This window comes from Urocitellus parryii, chromosome 4 (genome assembly GCF_045843805.1).
Source record: "Urocitellus parryii isolate mUroPar1 chromosome 4, mUroPar1.hap1, whole genome shotgun sequence".
Classification (NCBI taxonomy): domain Eukaryota; kingdom Metazoa; phylum Chordata; class Mammalia; order Rodentia; family Sciuridae; genus Urocitellus; species Urocitellus parryii.
Window position 1 is genome coordinate 204892218 of NC_135534.1, and position 20629 is coordinate 204912846.

The 20629-nt window shown below is 50.6% G+C and overlaps 1 protein-coding gene across 5 annotated transcripts in view; it reads right to left on the reverse strand.

Moving 5' to 3' along the window:
• Positions 1 to 20367, reverse strand: part of Kyat1 (kynurenine aminotransferase 1) — a 31786-nt gene extending 11419 nt beyond the window's left edge. For 2 of the 5 annotated variants that reach the window (XM_026386432.2, XM_026386430.2), the window contains exons 1-2: positions 20281 to 20367; positions 826 to 897 (exon numbers count right to left, since the gene is read on the reverse strand). The gene's annotated coding sequence lies outside the window, so the exon portion shown is untranslated. Of the gene's footprint in view, positions 1 to 825; positions 898 to 16650; positions 16721 to 20280 lie in introns of those variants that run through there. The other 3 variants (XM_026386433.2, XM_026386431.2, XM_026386434.2) reach the window with 3 other exon arrangements.
• Between the last annotated feature and the right edge of the window lie 262 nt (positions 20368 to 20629).

Here is a 20629-nt window from a genome sequence, read left to right on the forward strand (position 1 = left end):
GATTAGATTCCTCACAGCTGGTTGAGGATCACACCTCTGACATGCAGGTCCTGACAACAGTTGCCAGGTTACTTTTCAGGGACTTGAAGGCTGCTTTGGCTCCTGGGCCTGCCGATGTGTGGTGGGTGACTGGAATGGCATCTCTGTCTTCATGTTACATCTGTCACTTTGCTGCCTTAACCTTTGGGATTGATTCTACTGGGCCCTGCATGTGGCCATGTGGGCATGTGGGTTGAGGGCTGGCACTGGTGTGTGTTTTCTCGTGCTTTCTCAGCAGCTACAGTAGCCCAAGTCCTTTGGATCCATTGTAAGGCCCAGCGAAAGCCACAGGGCCAGAACATTTGCACAGGAGGATGGCGCCAGCTACACTAGGAAATGTCAACTGTGACCACCTGGTGGTCCAAATTTCATGCAAGAAGAAACATCTTTTGGATCTGGAAATTACCAAAACTCTATCACTCTCGCAAGCCAATGAAAGCCTGTTCTCCCTGTGTCTGGAGAGCAGCCTGGTCCCTTGGTCAGGATTGTCTCCCCCTAGCTGAAGTCCAAGTTACCCGCTTTGGCAAAGGCCCAACTAAAGCCCTGCCTGTGTGTTTGTGCCTGTGTTTGACAAGATTTCATTTCTACCATCACTGAGTCAAAAGTTCCCATGCCCAATATTGTTTCTTAAAAAAAAAAAAAAAAAAGCAAGGGGAATAAAAGTCACTGTAGATGAAATAAGAGTTAACAGAAAAGCCACAGGAAGCAAGAAAGGACGCGCCTAGCGGGAGGACAGGTGCGTAAATGAACGGAGGAGGAACTGACAATGCGGGAATCAACTCTCACCTGTGCGGTGATGTGAGGAGGGTGGCGGGAGAGTGACCTCGACAAGTGCTGCGGGCTCAATTGACAACAAACCTGGAAGGAAACTACAGTCAGGCCAAAGGAAGGCGTTTGCGGGTTTGAAAGGCACTGCAGCATCCAGGGCCTGGGTTCTGAGCACAGAGGAGAAGGGTGGAATTTTAAAAGGCCAAGCCTGCAGCTGCCCAGCTGCTTCACGGCAGGATGGTGGAGGGGGCCGAGGGTGCGCTGCTGCGCTAGGATCTGTGGGGAGGCACTGCTGCTCAGGGGCTGCGGGCGTAGGCGAGGGCCCAGGATGCGCAGTTGCTGTGCTGTGGACCAGTTCACAAATACTCAGGGGAGCACACGCATGGGCTCCAGTCCCTCAAAAGCTCCTTGGCTTTATTTTGGGGGTGCTGAATCAAAGTGCAACCTTTAAAAAAAAATTTATAGTTGTAGATGGGCAGAATGTCTTTATTTTATTTGCTTCATTTTTATGTGGTGCCGAGTATCAAACCCAGTGCCTCACACATGCTAGGCAAGTGCTCTGCCACTGAGCCCCAGGCCCAGCTCCCTCCTTTTTTTTAGCATTCTAATCCTAGGTTTATTCAATACATTTTAATCATTCTAGACAACAAAGTACAAATACAATCTTATCTAAAATGCCACAAAGTTATAAAACTCAAAACAAATTTTATAGTACGGACTGTGCAATAAGAGAGAAAAAAAAAAGCAATGTACACGTTGCCAAGGTGTCCTGCAAGACCATGGTGAATATCAGTCAGAAGAGGGGATTCTGTAATGTCCTCCCAGAGCTGGCTCTCACCTTGCTCACCAATTTCAATGTGTAAGGGATAGGTGGGGCAGGGGGGTGCGGGAGGACGGAAAGACAGAACCATTAATAGCAACTAACAGGTGGGGGGGACCACCCTGGAGGCTGGAGGGGAATTCAGGCAGCAGGCAGTGGGGGGGGGGGTAAGGCCAGGTCTACCAGGAATGGTGGATTGGTCCCCTTTCCTGTGGACATAGCACATCAACAGCAAGGGCACAACCAGGTTTGCCAGACTGGCTCAGGTCATCTGTGAAGAGGCTGGGCCACACTGCCATCTGGAAGCTTTCCCAGCCCTTTTTATTGTCTTGAGACAGGGTCTCACTAAGTTGCTAAGGGCCTCACTAAATTTCTGAAGCCGGCTTTGAACTTGCCATCCTCCTGCCTCAGCCTCCTAAGCTGCTGGGATTACAGGTGTGCACCACCACACCTGACTCCTATATTTTATTCTAAAACATGAACTGTGTGTGGATCACCAGACTCAATGTTTGAACTGAGACAGTAACATTCTGTGACCCTGTGAAATATACATTTGGTCTCCCTCCTAGTTTCCTCCGACTCTTCAAAGCAATAGTATCTTTTTGCGTGCTACTGAGTTGACCAATGGCTGGAAGCCCCTGGGTAGCTTCAGAAGAGGGGCTGCTCACCAGAAAGACCACAGCAGCACTAGTAGGCTGGCTTCAATCCCACCCCTTGAGCTTGGAGGAGAGTAAGCAGTTGAAGGCTAAGTTGATGGCCAAGGGTGAATGGTCTAAACAATATTTTTTTTTTTTTTTTGGAGATGGACATGATGCCGTTATTTTCTTTATTTATTTTTATATGACGCTGAGGATTGAACCCAGTGCCTTACACATGCTAGGCAAGTGCTCTTCCACTAAGCTATACCCCCAGCCCCTGGACATAAAGGTTTTAAGATATATCCAGGACTTGCTTCAAAACTACCCAGATGGAAGAACTGGGAAAATAGGTGGGGTACAGCAAAGTGAGATGAGCCATGAATTGAGGTTTGGGGGCCATTATATTCTCTCCCTTTGTATCTGTTGGAAATGCTACATATCCATGAGGAGGAAGGCAGAGCCACAATGTGGAAGGAGCCCGGGACCCTGGTGATGGAGGAAGCAAGGTTCACCTCTGGACTGAGGTTATGGGAGTGGGGAAGGAGGGGGAGGTAGGGGGAAGGAGGGGGAGGTGGGGGGAGGGAGGGGAAGAGAGGGGGAGGGAGGGGGAGACATCAAATTTTGGATCTCGTTTAAGCCTTTGGCTCCATTAACAGCCAGTTGAGGTTTAACTGATGTGCCCTATTGAGGCCTGCAGCCAAAAGCCACTCCAGAGAGCACCACTGTGTCTGAACAAGCTGCAGTGAGGGTAAAAGCAACACAGGCTCCACCCTTTTTATTGCCCAGAGGGTGTTGGAACTTATAAAATTTGAACTTCGGTTGAATGCTTGAGGGAGGAGAAAACCCTGGGTTAATTTAGGGTTGGGCACCTCAACGTATTTTATTTATAGGAATGGCTGGCTGTAGGGAGGCTGCAGCTGTGATTGGTAGAAGCAGCTGTCACTTACGTAAGCCTGAGTGTTTGGGACTGTGCCTTGACAGCGTTCATGGTTGTCTGTGTTTGGATGGGATTACTCAGCATGGCCATGGGGTGACCTTGTCTGATGCTGATGTTCTGGGCAACTGCTCATGTTCAACAGGAAAGCACAGTCCTAACTGTGGGTGCCAGGCGGCTTTTCTCCTCCTGAACTCTTGTACAAAGAATAAAATCCAGAGCCCTGGGATGGGGGATCCAGGTTCCATCCCCAGCATTGCAAAAACAAGACAAAAACAACAAAAACCAAACCAATCCACAGAGCTGGATGAGATCTCATGGGGGGCCATGGGTCCCACCTCACTTCCTGTGGCCGTCCCACTTTGTCGCTGCTTCCAGGCATGCTGTTCCCCAATATCCATTGCTCTATAGCCATCAGCAAGTCCTTCTGTAGAGGGCCAGGCAGGTGGCAGTGGATCTAGCTGTGGGCGGTAGTGTGCCCACCCTGTACCGGGGCGAGAGACCCCTCATGTCATAGCCAGACATGATGGAGCCTGTGCCATGCTCTGGCAGTAGAGCTGTATCACCAGTGGCATTTGGTGAGAGCCCCCTGCCCTTCTCTCCATGCTGGATGGAATGAGTCGCTACAGGGAGGCGTTTGGACCTCGTGGATTTGGGCAAGAGTCTGGAGAGGTGGGAGACCGCGATGGGCCTGGGCTATTAATGGAGCCAACGGCTTAAATGAGATCCAAATTTTGATGTCTCCCCCTCCCCCCTCCCCCTCTCTCCCCCCTTCCTCCCCCTCCCTCTCCCTCCCTCCCCCTCCTTCCCCACTCCCATAACCTCAGTCCAGAGGTGAACCTTGCTTCCTCCATCACCAGGGTCCTGGGCTCCTTCCACATTGTGGTTCTGCCTTCCTCCTCATGGATATGTAGCATTTCCAACAGATACAAAGGGAGAGAATATAGTGGCCCCCAAACCTCAATTCATGGCTCATCTCACTTTGCTGTACCCCACCTATTTTTCCAAAGAACAGAAGCAATGGTACAATCCATTCTGTGAATTCTACTAGTGTGACTCTGAAACTCCTCCATGGAGAGGTGGCATCTTGTTCCCCCTCCCATGACACTGGGGGCAGCTCTGTGACTGCCCTGGCCTAGAGTGGGCCAGCTTGTGTGAAACAATGCCTCTCACGTCTGCCCTGCTCTCTTGGCACATTCACTCCTGGAACCTGGCCATCATGCTTGAGAAAGTCCAAAGGGCCTGAGGAAGGCCCACGTGGAGAGGAAACCAGGCCCGGGCCAAGTCCCTTCCTGGTTAACAGAAAGCTCCAAGTTGCCCGAGACTCGGGAGCTGTCTTGGAAGTGGACTCTCCACCCGGGTCGAGGCACCCCTGCTGACGCCACGTGCAGCAGCAATGAGCTGGCCAAGCTGCAGAGTTGAGAAGCACAGGGTTCAGGATGTTTGCAACGCAGCAACAGGTCATTAGGTGGCAACAAGTTGTAAAATCAAGATTTTGTGATTAGAACCACCTTTCTCACAAGCAAGAAATAAACTTGTATCTTGCTGAAGCTGTTTTTATTTCAGATCTCTGCTGTTGGGTTGTGTTAGCTTCCATTGCTGTGACAAATCACCTGAGAATAACAACTTCAAGGAGGAAAGACTTCATTTGGCTCCCAGTTTCAAAGGTTTCAGCCTGAGGTAACTTGGCTCTGTCGCTATGGGCCTTGCTGGCAGAAGAGCGAGGGGAAGGAAAGCCACCAGCTCATGGCAGCCAGAAAGCAGAGAGGGTGGGGTGTGCTGGGGACAAGATATAACCCCCCAGGACCCACTCCCTTCAACTAGGTCCCACCTCCTGCAGTTTCCACGCCTCCCCCAATAAAGCAAACCAATTCTGGACTCGTCAGCGGATCAACCCATGGATGAAGTCAGAGCCCTCAAGGCCCAATCACCTTCCTGAAGGCCTCTGGACGCTGCTGCGCTGGGGACCGAGCCCCTGGGAGACGTTCCATATCCAAGCCATAATACTGTGCCACCTCTGGGCCTCTTCTGCCATTGCTGTCCCCTCTCCCTGGAGTGCTCTCTCCTGTGTGTCTGCAAGTTCCCTTCCTCATCAGAAAGCCTGCCCCGAGCCCCCTGCATAGAATAGTGCCCTCATCTGCAGCTCCTTTGCCGTTCTCTCTTTCTCTGTAGCCCGCATCACCACCTGCCATTATGCCGCCTATTTCTGTGTGTGTTTCTTCAGTGCTCGTGTCCTTTGCTCCAACACAAGGTGCCAGAAGACCGGAATTGGTCTGCCCTGCTTACTACAGTCCCCGGCAGCAGCCTGGCATGTAGCAGTGCTCAGTAAACCTTGGCGGAATGATCCAAACGCTCTGGCCTCTCAGATCCTATTCTTCCTCTCACACGCTCACCCCCTGGGGCAGTGATTTGTGATCCCTTGAGACTCGATGCCCTGTTCATTTACTTATTTTGGGGAATTGAACCTAGGGCCATGCATATGGCATGCACTCTGCCACCGAGTTACACCCTCAGTCCTCAACAGACTCTTTATACCAAATAGATCAAATGAGCAGGCCAAGCTGCAGAGTTGTCTCCTTTTCTCTCCTGAAATAGTTTAAATACCCAATATAAGCTATGGATTCACTTGCTTCTAGCCTGCATGGTTTCTAGGAGAGGATGCATATAATTCTAAGGCATCCTGTCTGCCCTCCTCCCTTCTTTTTTGTGGTGCTGGGGACTGAACCCAAGGTCTCGTGAAGGTTGGGTAAGTGCCCTACCACTAAGCTATATCTCCAACCCCTCAAAAAAATTTTTTTCTTCATCTTCAATTTTCTGAGCTTTCAATATGATATGCCAAGATTTGGTTTTGTTTTGTTTGCATTTAAAAAATTTATTTATTTATCCTAATTTGTTATGTATGACAGTAGAATGCATTGGAATTCATATTACAAATATACAGCACAATTTTTCATATCTCTGGCTGTATGCAAAGTATATTCACACCATTCATGACTTCATACAAGTTCTTAAGGAAATGAGGTCCATCTCACTCCAACATCTTTTTGACACTCCTTGCCCGCTTCTTTCCTTGCCCTCCCCTCTGCCCTATCTAAGTTAATCTAATCCTCCTATGCTTCCCCCTCCCTATCCCACTATGAATCAACCAACCCTCTTATATCAGAGAAAACATTTGGAATTTGTTTTTTTTTTGGGGGGGGGATTGGCTAACTTCAGTTAGCATCATATTCTCCCACTCCATCCATTTTCCTCCAAATGCCATAATTTTATTCTCTTTTATTGCTGAGTAATATTCCGTTGTGTATGTATACCACAGTTTCTTTATCCATTCATCCACTGAAGGGCATCTAGGTTGGTTCCACAGTTTAGCTATTGTAAATTGTGCTGCTATAAACATTGATGTGGCTGTGTCCCTATAGTATGCTGTTTTTGAGTCCTTTGGGTATAGACGGAGGAGTGGGATAGCTGGGTCAAATAGTGGTTCCATTCCCAGATTTCCAAGGAATCTCCACACTGCTTTCAGATTGGCTGCACCAACTTGCCGTCCCACCAACAGTGTATGAGTGTGCCTTTTCCCCACATCCTCACCAACACTTATTGTTGTTTGTATTGTTTGCATTTTTCCTGCCTGGTGTTCTGAGAGGTTCCTGGATCTTGGCGTCTGATGTTAACTTGGAAAACTTCTCAGTCATTATTGCTGCAAGTATTGCTTCTGCTCCTTTCTCTTTTCCTTCTCCTCTGGCATTCCCCTTATATGTTACACCTTTCCTACTTGTCTCCCAGTTCTTGAATATTCTATTCTGTTTTCTTTTTTATCCCCAGTGATTCTTCTCTTTGCTTTTCCGTTTTCATTATTTCTGCTGTCATAGCCTCAAGCTGAGAGGGTCTTTCCTCAGCTGGACCCAGGCTACTGAGGTAAGTAAATTATTCATACTGAGGTGAAGTCACTATTCATTTTGTTTTTTGAACCTGGGCATTTCTGTTGGATCTTCCCATTCCTCTACTTGTCTGTTCCTGCACATTGTCTTTCTTTTCCTTTTTTCCCCTGGAGCCCTTAGCATATCAGTCATGGTTGTTTGCAGCGCCTGGTCTAGCTTCTCAGGAGGGCAGGTCTTGTCAAGAAAATTAGAAGGGCTGGGGGTGTAGCTCGGGGGTAGAGAATACTCGGGCATATGTCAAAATTGTCACTTCTCCCCCTGCCAGAAGTAGGAAATTCCCCTCCAGTGCTCACGGTGGGGAACGGCAGGGCTCTGGGAGGCAGGGCTCACGATGCTGCTTCCCTTTAAACTTTTAAGTCTTAGACTTGTGCACACTGAGCCCCTAGAAATCCATCCATTTCAGCTCAGGGCCTGCTCCCAAGTCCAGGTTCTGGGAGTTTCTACTCCAGGAAGTTGGGTTTCTGTGCATCTATTTGCCCGTCTTTCTCTCCAATTCTGGGGCAGCAATTTGTCCTGTGACCTCAGTTCTCTGATGGATCTAAGAGGGGTATGCTGGTTCTTCAGTCGGTTCAGATTTTTACTTGTTAGGATGGTTAAGTTGCCCAGGCTGGCCTCAAACTTGTAATCCACCTGCCTCAGCCTCCTAAGTGGCTGGGATCCCAGGCGAGCACCACTGTACCCAGCCAAAAATGGATATTTTGGTATGAAAGTGCTCAGGCTTGCCCACACCCACACTAGAAGGTTCCATAAGGAGACCATAAAGAAATAAGTTCAGGGCTGGGCTGTAGCTCGGGGTAGAGGGCTGGCCTAGCATCTTGGCATGCATGAGACCTTGGTTCCATTCCCAACACAACACATAAAAAAACAGGCATGACTTGAGCAACATGCCAGTCCCTTCCATGGGCAGCCATTTCTGCCTTTCAGAGCATTTTCAAGTCCTTAAGAGGAGCCACCCGTCCACAGGTGGGTCTCCGTTCTCTGTCATCAACTTCTCCCAAGCATCTCCTCTGGCCAAGCCCTGGCATCGTGCTGAGATTACAGCAGAGACCTGGTCCAGCAAGACCTTGCCACACGGGGAGCTGGAAACACCCCTCAGTGTTTCTCCACTCATCCAGCAAGTACTTCCTGACCAGGGCGGGCATGTGTGCGGCTCCAGCCCTCTGCCCCAGAGGCAACACTGAAGTGCTAATCCTCAGTACCTAAGAATGGGACCTTGTCGGGAGCTGCCACACGGAACCGAGCACCCTCAGCCCTGAGCCACGAGTGTGGGGTGTGGCGAGCCAGCCCGACTGTGTGTGAACCAGGGCGCTGCGCGCACAGGGTGGGCTGGACCCACGCTGGCTCTCTGTTTGGGCGGGTGACGGAGGTGCCTTCTCGCTGGCTCTGCCAGTGAGATGGGCGTGGCCTCCCTAGATGTCCGTCACCCTGCTGACAGGGGACATCCTGAAGCTAGCCTCAACCCGCTGAAGCCTGACCCCTGGCCTCACTGAATGGCTCTCCCCCGTAAGAGGGCTCAGGGCGCCCCTCGCTCTTTCTTGCCTGCCTTGCCCCCTGGGGGAGCTGCGGCTGAGGAGCCGTCGCTGACCCAAAGAAAAGGTACTTCCTGTGTCTGCGTCTTGGATGACCCTGACGGGTTCAGTCGTGTGATGCAACAGGATCTTACTGGGAAATGGGATCTTTGTGGATGAATCAATTCAAGACAAGGCCAAATTGGTTTAGGGTGGATCCTAATCCACCTGGTGTCCTTATAAGATGGGCAGGAGAGACACAGGCACACAGGAAAATGGCACGGGAAGATGGCCGAAGTGAGTGATGCACCTACTAGCCAGGGACGCCAGGGATGGCTGAGGAAGCCAGAAGCTCAGGGAGGGGTATGGGAGAGATCCTCCGACGGAACCGCACAGAAAGCACGCCCCATTGATCCCTTGACTTTGGGCTCATAACGTCCAGTACCACTGGGGAATAAATTTTAGTTGTTTAAAGCTACACACTTTAGAAAGCTGCTACTTTGTTAGGACAGCCCCAGGACATTAATGCCAGGTCACTAGAGGGCTGAGTCCCAAAGGAAGAGAAAAGATGTACTAGGCCAAAAGAATAGCAGGTGCAGGGGCTGGGGACGGAAAGGAGCCGGTGGACTCAGGAACTGAGGTCACTGTGGAGCTCATCTTGTTGACTCGGTTCCCGTGAGAACTCTGCAGGATGCCTGGGGATGACCACCTGTGCTCTGGAGCAACACAGATTGTTATCGTTCCAGGAGGGACATTCCCTATGTCACATCAGGGGAGAGTGGTGTTGGGTGCTTCAGCCTCAGAACACTCAGCTAAAGGACGAGAGGCCTAAGGCCAGGTCTGACTCCAGAGGCAGTGGAGGTAGGTACTGTGACCACTGTGTGTTCTAGGGGGACCAACCGTCAGTTTGCCTTTTAAAGTCAGTTTCCTTATCTATAAAATAAATACAAATGGTTCAAGGAAAGCACTTTTCCTACTCGTGGACTCACAGAGATGCCCAGTAGATGATGGACGCTACTTATAGAGTGGGTGCTTCTTTTTTTATTGAAGTTCTGGGGATGGAAGCCAGGGCCTTGTGCATGCTAGATCCCCAAGCTCAGTGGGTACTTTATATGAATACTTGTTAAATTCACTTAACAGGGTACAGGAGGCTCAAGGTATGTGAACTCACACTGCACCTTGGCTGGTCAACTTCTCCATCAGTTACAAAAGGGCTATTTAGAGCAGGGGACTTGGGGTGTAGCTCGGTGGTAGAGCTTGCCTAGCATGGACAAATCCTTGGGTTCAGTCCCCAGTACTGAAAAAAAAAAGGCAAAAAAGGCATAGATCTGAAAGCCCATGATACTTTGAGAGGACCATAAAAATGTCTTAATTTTAATTTCTTTTAAAATGTAAGAAAAGATAATAATTAATGTGGGATAATGAATTCAGTCTGGATGCTTGTTCTTTCTAGAAACATGGGTGTCAAACATAACTCTTGCATTCTTTTTACAGAGAAAGGGACCTCAGAAGGCAACAGTGACTAAGGCCCAGCAGAGTGGTAATCTGGCACTGAGCACAGGTAAATCTGTGTGTGGTTGGGATTTCGTGTGCAAATATGAGTGTCTGCACTTGAGCATCTCTCTGTGCGCATCTGTTGTGTCTGTGAACATGTGAGTGTAGTGGGGGCAGTTTCTAGGAACCTTAAAGGGAGGGGCTCATGAGGGTCTGAGCCAAGGGCCACACCGCACCGCCTCCCTCGCCCAGGTGTCTGGGAGGTGCCCTGGGCGGCTCGGGGACTTGTTGTTCCTGAAGCGGCCAGCAGGGGGCGCGCGGAGCCGCCTGGTCCTGACCGGGCTAGTGGTCCCGCGGCTCTGAGTTTGGGCACAGGGCAACCTGGGTGCCCTTTAGGGACTGTCGTCTCACTCTACAGAGGAGGCCCGGCGCAGCGTGGGCGCTTGTACAGGCTCAGTGGGGGACGCAGGGCTGCTGGCTTCCTAGTCCCCAGTTCTCCGGTGACTGGGGACCTGCCTGGGGATTCACTCCTGGGCACCAGGGCTGTGGCCAGGGCCTCCTCCTCCTTGCTCTGAGACAGCCTTTCCCAGGCCACGTCCACCTCCTACTCCCCAAGCCTCCCCTCTTCCCAGGGCTCCCCTGGTCAGTCCTCCAACGCTGAGGACCTAAGGGTAAAGACGATGGCCTTCTATTTACTCTGAGCGCCTTACAGGTCCCAGCCCTTTCAATTTTTTTATTTTTTTCAAATTTAAAAAATTCTGATAAGATGCAGGTCATATAAAAATTTTCACCATTTCTAAGTGGATGGTTGACAATATTAAACTCTCACATTGTTGGGAACCATCACTGCCATCTTCCTCCTGAGCCTGTTTCATCCTGTAAAACTGCAACTCTGTGCCCATTAAACAATAATGTCCCTTTCCCCATCCACCAGCCTGTTTTCAGCCTGTTCTCTCCCTTCCTTCCTTCCTTCCTTCCTTCCTTCCTTCCTTCCTTCCTTCCTTCCTTCCTTCCTTCCTTCCATCCTTCCAAGGGCACTTTGCCACTAAGCCACATCCCCAACCCTTTCTATTTTTTTATTTTGAGATAGGGTCTTACTAAGTTGCCAAGGCTGGTCTCAAACTTGAGGTCCTCCTGCCTCAGCCTCCCAAGTGGCTGGGATTACAGACATGCACCATGGAACCTGGCTGGGTGCATCACTTTTAACCCCAGGAAAAAGATTCCATCCAGAAGCTGAGTCACATACCCAAAGCCAAAGATGACAAGAGCCAGGATTTGAACTCAAGGACTCTGACTTCAAAGCCTGTACTTACTGCCACTGTGGAGCATGGGAGACTTGGAGCAGTGACGTGGTGGCTGCTCCTCATTCTGAGGGCACCAAAGATGCAGAGACTGATGGATGCTCAGTGGAAAATGGGGGAATGCAATCTAGTCAGGCACGTATTATGGGTGAGGATACTGATAACTGGGGAAGCGGGAATGACCCACCAGGTTGCTACTGGGGCCAGCTCACCTGAGTCCCAGGCTGGGTATTTTTCTGTTCCTAACAGGCTGGGTCTTCCACCTGGCACAGAGTAACTGGTCAATAAACTCACTGAATGAGAGAAGGAATGTCTCCTGATACCCAGAGTGAGTTGTCACAGACTCTACCCTACTGCTCCACACCTGACGGGGGCCGGCCACACACCTTAGTACCTCAGCAAAGACTGGACTGGTCATGTGCTACTCCCGCAGCCACCACCATGTGTAAAAGTGTGAATTCTCCTATCCTTTAAGGAGTGCATGATCTAATGAAGGAAACCAAAAGCAACCTGGCCAAGTCAGTACAGATGAGCCTTAACAGACAAAGGATTCTGGGCTGGGGTTGGGGCTCGGCGCTAGAGCGCTCATCTAGTGTGTGTGAGGCCCTGCGTTCTTCCTCAGCACCACATGTAAACAAATAAGATAAAGGTACTGTGTTCACCTACAACTAAAAGAAAGGATTCCTACAAATCTAACAAAAGGCCCACGTTCCAATAGAAAAACAAAAGTAGTCAAAAGATAGAATTGGAGGTGGGTGTGGTGTTGTACATCTGTAATCCCAGCATCTCAGAAGGCTAAGGCAGGAGGACTGCAAGATCAAGGCCGGCCTCAGCAACTTTGTGAGACCCTGTCTCAAAGTGAAAAATAAAAAGGACCTAGGTCAGAGGTAAGCATCCCTAATTCCTAGTGTGTGTGTGTGTGTGTGTGTGTGTGTGTGTGTGTATAATTTCCCTATATATATTTATGGGAAATTAACACACAACAAAGAGAACTTTGCAGCTGGGCACATAACTCAGGGGTAGAACACTTGCCTAGTATGTGTTCCAGGCCCAGACCCACCAAAAACTTGCTTGAGGTTACTCATAATTAATTAAGCGTAAACTAAAATGAAACTATTGTTTTGCCTCAGATAAGTGAAGAATGAGTTTGAAACCCACCCAATTGGTGTTATAAGGCACCGGAAAGCCATAATACATGATTTGAAAACATGGGTTCAAGGAGCTGGGGATATAGCTCAGTTGGTAGAGTGTCGCCTCCCGTGCAGAAGGCCCTGGGTTCAATCCCCAGCACCACAAAAAAGAAAAAAAAAATCGGGTTCAAGTGCTCATTGGTATCAGTTTTGGAAGGCAAAGTAATAACACACATTACTCTTTAATGCAATGCAGTGCCTCCTCTCCTGGAAATGGATCTTACAGGAATATTCTACCTACACACATAGACACACACCTGGACCATCAGATGATCCCAGTGTCCCTGAGTATGGCTCAGTACCACCGTACAGTTGTCCCCATTGCGCACTATCATGCAGCTGCAAAAAGGAGCGCGCTGCTCTTGGCATTCTGCCCGAGAACATATTCAGGCTATCTGGAAAAGGCAGGCTGGTTTCACGCTGACCACGTTTCTTGGCCTGGCCACCCTTCTGCCTTTATGGGCCTGTTCCCTCCTTGGACAATCCCTTTCTGTGGGCTGTCACTGGGTTTCGTCACCAGGTGGCAGGAGGTGAGACAAGCCATGCTTTGCTGCCTGTCCATGAAGTGGCCAGCACTCGTGGTGACCCATCAGCAACTGACTCTGCAGGAGGGGACTTGGTGGGCGACTGATCGACCTGCACTGAGCCATCATTGCCTTTCTGATCAGGGATGAGAACTTGCTGCAAAGCTGGTGTTTCTTGGTTACTCATAGTTAATATGACCTTGAGGGACTGAGTTGTTTAAGTAAACCCTGGTCCCCAAAGCTCATCTGCATCAGACTTATACAAAGTGAGGAGGACTGCTCAATTGTGTTTTTAGGTTTGTGCACAAGGATATCTCATCAGACACCACCAGGCTGGGTGCAGTGGCGCCTGCCTGTAATCCCAGCTATTCGGGAGGCTGAGGCAGGAGGATCACAAGTTCGAGGCCAGCCTGGGAAACTTAGTGAGACCCTGTCTCATAATTAAATAAGAAGGCTGGGGATGTGGCTCGGTGGAAGGGCACCCCTGGGTCCAATCCCCAGTACCTCGGAAAAAATAATAATAAAAGAGGGATTCCAAGCTGTCTGATGCTGGGGTGGAAGAAAGAATGAGAGCCCACACAGACCGGGGGATCTGGGACCTGTCGGTATAACTGCTTTGCGGCAATAGTGGCACAACTCTGTAAATTTACTAAAAATCATGGAATTGTATGCTTAAAACAAGAGGACTTTATGGTATATAAAATGTAACTTAATGAAGCTGCTAATTACAAGTGAGGGGGCTCTGAATCACAGACCTTGGAGAGAAGGCATTTATGTGCTGTGTGACTTCTGGCCAATTACTAGACCTTTCTGAGAATCAATTCTGAAGTGAGAATAATGACAGCACCTGCCCCACAGGGCTGGAGTGAGACATGCTGAGTTGACACACAAAAAGCACTTATCATGCTTCCTGGCCAACAGTCCGTGTCCCACAAACGTCATGACTGTTATGGGTATTAGTCAAAAGTAAATCAGTGGGAGAAGTTCTGCAAAGGAGGCGGCCAGGGGCTCGAGGCCCAGTCACGCAGGGCAGTGGGCCAGAGTTGTCCCGGGTGACCTTCAGGACGCCTTCCAACACAGCTTCCCAGGCCTCTGTCGGCCAGGGGCCAGCGCCCTCCCCCGCGGGACACACCTCCATCAGCCTGGGCAGCTAAGGCACCAGCCTGGACAGAGGCATGTGGGTGACTCCAGGGTATCTGGAATGTTCAGTGCCCACGAACTGGGTGGTGACACGCATACCCTGCCCCCACAGGGCCTGATGTCCAGGTGAGGTCAGCGTGTTGACACAGGGTAAAGTGCAGGCCATCCCAGCCCGGCCCGTGATGAGGCCTCAGGCAGACCCGCGGCCTCCACAGCCTCCTTTTCTGAATGTACAGATCCTCAGCTTTGGGACCCACCTGGTCCTCCTGGGCTCAAGTCCTGCCCCCTGCCTGGCTGCCCTGTAGTCCCCTGCCCCCAGCAGGGCCTGCACAGCTCCACCTCTTCTCTGAGGCCTCTGTGTCCACCCAGGCCCTCCTCTGAATTCAGGGAGCACCTGGTACCTGCCCGAGCCCTGAGCTATGTGCCCTGGTCCTCACTGAGGCCAAGCACAGAGGACGTCTTCTTTCATTACTGAATGTCTAGAGATCAGCAAAAGGGCCTGGGGCCACCATCCCCTCTGGCCCGTCCATTGTGTAATATGCCAGCAACTGTGTGTGACAAGATCTTGTGACCAGTCGGGATCAGATGCTCATCATCTAGGTCACCTGCAGTGAAAGACACCCACCAGCCTGGGACACCCATCAATGCCTGTACTAACCACCCCTAAAGAGGTTTCTGGAAAGACAGACTTTGGGCAAGGGTCCTTCATCCTCTGGCTGAGCCGGCTTTTTTCCTCCCTTGGTACCAGGGATTGAACCCAGGGGCGCTTCACCACTGAGCCACATCCCAGACCTTTTTTATGTTTTAATCTAGAGACAGGGTCTCCCTGAGTTGCTTAGGGCCTTGCTGAGTGGCTGAGGCTGGCTTTGAACTCACACTCCTCCTGCCTCAGCCTCTGGAGTCACTGGGATCACAGGCGAGAGCCACTATGCCCAGCTGAGCCTGCTTTCTGAGTCGAGTTTACCTTCCCTGCTAAAACGCCTTTTCTCTACTTAATTGTCCCATAACAAGGTGAGCAGCGGGACTGGGTGCAGCGATAGCGCCCCAACCTATAGGGAAGGTTTTATTGTCCCTGTTTTGTTCTGGAGCAGAACAAGAAAAACCTCACTCGGCCCAGAGCACCGAGCTGGGCCCATGCTGCTCTTCATTTCTTTCTAAAGTCCAAACTCTCACCCCAGACCCCTCTCTAAGGAGGTGAGCGCAGCCCCCACTATCAGCTCCCCTTCTTACAGGAGACCACCAGCCCCTCAGGGTCAGGGGCCATCCCTTGTCCAGCTTCCACTTTGCAGGACAGACAGGTGACCATGGTTTCCCAGGCTGGCTCCCACCACCTACATTGAGGAGGACAAGTAAGACCTTGGTTCTGGGCTCCTCTACAGGGCAACTTGGTGTTTGGGTGAGGCGGCTCTTCACAGGCAGCTATCTGGGGCACTGAAGGATGCCAGGTGACTCCCAGTCGCTGAGACAACGCAGTGCCTCTATAGAAGGGGGGCAGGACAGGTCTATTCCAGGACTGAAGCTTTCGTGTGGGAAAAAATGGCCCAGCCCTGGGATGATAATGCAGTAACCAGGCGTGGGATTATAGTTCTGTGGTAGAGAGCCTACCTCGCACACGCAATCCCTAGCACTAAATGAGGGAAAGAAAAATAAAATAAAATAAAAAGCTGAGCTGGGTTCGGTGGTGCACACCTGCAATCCCAGTGACTCAGGAGGCTGAGGCAGGAGGATTGCAAGTTTGAAGCCAGCCTCAGCAACTTAGGGAGGCCCTGAGCAACTTAGTGGGACTTTGTCTTAAAATAGTGGGGTGTAACTCAGTGGTAAAATGCCTCTGGGTTCAATCCCCAGTACCAAAACAAAACAAAACAACAAAAAACTAAACCTATAACCTTTCTAAAAACATTTGTTTAATGACACAAGAAAGTCTCTTATGAGATAGTGAATCCAGATTTTTTCTTGTTTTCTTTTTTTGGATCAATAAGAGTTCCCAAAGACAAATGTTTGGTAAAAACCTGTTGAGTCAATTGTTCACCCCTTAGGAAAGGACAGCCTGGGGGGATCTGAGCAGTACAGTGACAGGCCCGGTTCCCTTGACTTGGGAAATGGAGGACAGAGAAATAGATTCTGAGGCTCAGACTGCAGGTTCCTAGCCCACAGGGGACTGGCGGGGACTCCAGTGAGAAGAACAGCAGGCCTCCCACCCTTTATTCCCTTTGATCCAAAGTCAATATCTCACTCCCAAGGGCAGGTTCATACATGAAAAACCCCACAGGAGACGGAGCCTGGCGGGAACCTTTGAGAAGGGCCCATCCGTTTTCTAGGGGGAGAAACTGAGGCTCAGAGCAGGGAAAGGACTTACCCAGAGTCCCAGAAAAGCACAGGAGGTCCCCAGTTGGAAGTTCAAAGCTCCCAGCTCTGCAGGAATGAGGCAGAGGATGTGCCCTTGGAGATTTTTCAGGGAGCTGGCAGTGCCCTCCAGGAGTGGAATGTGGCCCCAGGTCTATTAGGACAGGTATGGCAGGGACCTCCTGTCCTGCTACAGCTGCAGTAATTTAGCCTGGTGGCTGCAGAAGCAGGGGTCAAGCCTGCTCCTGGCCATCTAGGTGTCCTGGCACACGTGCCATCTGAGAACCCGGGCAGCTGGAGACAGTCAGGACAGAGGAGCCTCCAATCCTGAGACTGACACCTTGATTTGCGTCAGCAAGGACGGCTGCTCTGGGGACTGCCAGAGATGGGGGTGGGGGAAGCAGGGTGAAGAACTTCCTTAGTGCCTTTAGCTGTCCTGTGCTCCTCTGTCGCCCCACCTGGATTAGAAAGTCAGGAGCCAGCCCTTGGGAGGTTTGGGAGATTGAGCGGGGGTTGTTGAGGGTGGGAAATCACTGTGCTTCGGAAAAAGATGAGCCAGATGGCATCCTCTGACCTGCCTCCTGCCAGTTTCTGGCAGCCCCTTGGTAACCCTGAGGCAGGGCAGGGGATGAGCCCTGTGAGCTCCTGTGTCTCCAGCCTCCTCGGTACCCCTTCCAGACATTCCAAACACTTTCTGTTGCAAATTAAGTCACCTCCATTGGGAGCCTTCTCTGACTTTAGCTAGGGTAGCTAGGTGCAGCCCCCTCCTCTGTGAACCCAAGGACCTCTTCGCACCATGAGCTGCCAGGTTGCCCTTGTAGACTCACAGGATAGAAGCTGAGCATGCACCCTGCTCTCACCTGACCTTCAGCCTCTGGCAGCTTGACAGGTTCACAGTAGGTTCCAACACTTCAGTGCTGATGACCCCAGGGTACTGAGAGACACACTGAGGGGCCCACAGCCTCTCTTGGGGAAGAGGACAGTGACCTGCTCTGGGAGTTCCCTTTAGGCAACCTTCTTTTTCTTTCTTCTTTTTTTTTTTCATTTTCCCCAGTACTGGGGGTTGAACCCCGGGGTGCTCTACCATTAAGCTATGGCCCCAGCCCTTTTCATTGTTTTTTTTTTTTTTTTTTTTCCATTTTTATTTTAAGATCCCTGTCTTGCTAAGTTGCTCAGGCTGGCCTTGAACTTGCAATCCCCTGCTTCAGCTGTCCCAGTTGCTGGGATTACAGGCCTGTTCTCCATCTGCTTCGCTTGTTCTGGCAATAAGAAGCTACTGGATGCCCGTCCTGAGCCAGCCCCACATGATGACAGCCAAGTGGCTTCCCAGTAGGGAGCAGGACCAGAGGGATCACAGACTGGCACTACTGTGAAACCTTCCTGTGCTCCAACCCAGCCTCTCTGCTTCCTGGCTGAGGCTGCTAGATTCCCTTCCCTCCCTGGGGCCCTTTCCTCCTGTATTAAAAGGGGAAAACAAGACCTCCCAGCAGGAGAGCTGAAACAAGGCCTTGGCTCCACAGGGGACCTCAGCACTTCATTTTGGATAATCAATTTGTGCAAAAGGTAGTAAGTGCTTCCCCCTTGCAGAGGTACCCAGGACCCTGTTCTGTGTGAGGCAACCAGTTAACAACTTGGACATCTCACAACCACATGCACACAAGGTGGGATGCAACCAGGGCTCCTGGGTGAGAAACTAGATAATTTGTACATCTCATCAGACAACTGATGCACACACCTCGCAGACACAATCACATCCACAGATCACCTAGAACACAAATCACAGTCCTGCGCAATGATGTTCTTCCTGTTCCTTCTGTGGACAGCAGGCTGTGCTCCACACCGAGTCACTCCACAATGTGGTGAACAGTAGTTTTCAAGGCTGTGCTTAAACCTTTGTTACTACACTTTGTAAAGCAGTAGTTTGCCAGGAGCTACTCCATTCTGAATTTAAGGGCTCAGGTGGAATGACTCCACAACTTGTTTCTACAAGCAAACAAGTACCATCTGTCTGGCACCACCATAGGCACAAATTGATAAATAACTTATACATGCCAACATATCCATCTGAATCAAAGAGTACCTGGACATGTGGATATCCCAAATCATAACAGGAACATCAAACATAGGAGCGCATCAACCTTACCAGATGCAAACCCCTCATTTCAGACCAGTAAAAGAAGGAGCTCCCCGGGACTGGACATGGCAGCACCCTGACCCTGTCATCTGGTCACTTGTTACGAGCCTTGCCCAGAAAAACTGTTACAGAAACAATCATCAAAAACTCCATCAGCAGGGCTGGGGATGTGGCTCAAGCGGTAGCGCGCTCGCCTGGCATGTGTGTGGCCCGGGTTGGATCCTCAGCACCACATACAAACAAAGATGTTGTGTCTGCTGAAAACTAAAAAATAAATATTAAAAAAAAAAAAACCACCATCAGCAGTGTGCAGTTTCTCTTGCGCTTAATGACCATTCATATCCCACTCTAAGCTGGCATCTCAAGCTGACACTGTGAAACTGCCTCCTTTTGGACTTTGGTCCAGAATAAACTTGAGTGTTCAGATACTAGAAATTAAGACTGGAGGGCTGGGGATGTGGCCAAGCCGTAGCGCGCTCGCCTGGCATGTGTGTGGCCCGGGTTGGATCCTCAGCACCACATACAAACAAAGATGTTGTGTCTGCTGAAAACTAAAAAATAAATATTAAAAAAAAAAAAACCACCATCAGCAGTGTGCAGTTTCTCTTGCGCTTAATGACCATTCATATCCCACTCTAAGCTGGCATCTCAAGCTGACACTGTGAAACTGCCTCCTTTTGGACTTTGGTCCAGAATAAACTTGAGTGTTCAGATACTAGAAATTAAGACTGGAGGGCTGGGGATGTGGCCAAGCCGTAGCGCGCTTGCCTGGCATGCGTGCGGCCCGGGTTCGATCCTCAGCACCACATACAAACAAAGATGTTGTGTCCGCCAAAAACTGAAAAATAATTATTAAAAATTAAAAAAAAAAAGAAATTAAGATTGGAATAAAAGAACCCATGATTACTCAGCTTATAACTACCAGGTCACCTACAAGTATCCCATAAACTGCCACTGATGAAAGTGGTGTAGCCTGTGAATTCATTGTTATTCAATGAATTCTGACATTGTGGAAAGATGCACACGGTGTTTCAACCATGTTAATGGCACCCAGGCTCCCAACGCTTTCATTTGTCATCCAAGGTATTTTGGAAGTAGCCCCATGTCACTGCACATCAAACACTTCTCATCGGGATGGCTGCGCAGCTTCCCAACGTGCGGATAGTTGTTAACTGCTTGCTAACCCTACTTCGGCCCGGGAACTGTGAGGACCCAGAAGGATCCAAGGAGGGGGGACTTGGCATCCCAGGACTCGGTTCCCGCCCAGCTTTGCTTGCTGACACTAGGGGCCCAAGTTCTCCGCTGCTCCGATCACGGAGGGGATCGTGATGAAAGAGGTGGCCCCAAAGCAGAGGTGCGGGCAGCACACGAAGTTAACCAGGGACGGATCACACACAGAAGCATCTCACACACATCCAGCGCTCGGAAACAAGAAGCTCAAACACTTAACAAGTCTTCCTGGGCTCGACAACCGACCTCGGAGCGGCCACGCTCGAATAAACGACTCACCTCTGCTCAGGTCGCTTTGCTTCTTGACCCCAAGCTTAACACCAACGTCCCTGCTGTCCCTGCTCCTTTAAGGGGACCCAGCGCCGGTTAGGCTACTTCCGCCCCGAAGAAAGATGGCTGGGGGTGGGGTGACCCGAGGAGGGGCGTGAGGGACGGCGGAGCCCAGGGGCGGGTGAGGACCGTGGTGACGTCAGTTCTGGGGCGGGGAGGTGAGCGGTGAAGTGGGGAATGAAGTGCCGGCTGCCGGGGGCGCGGCAGCCGACAGCGAGGCTGGACGGCCGGGGCGAGAGCTGCCTGATGGGGCCAGGGACGCGAACTGTCACCTTGGACGCCCACTCACTCGTGCCAC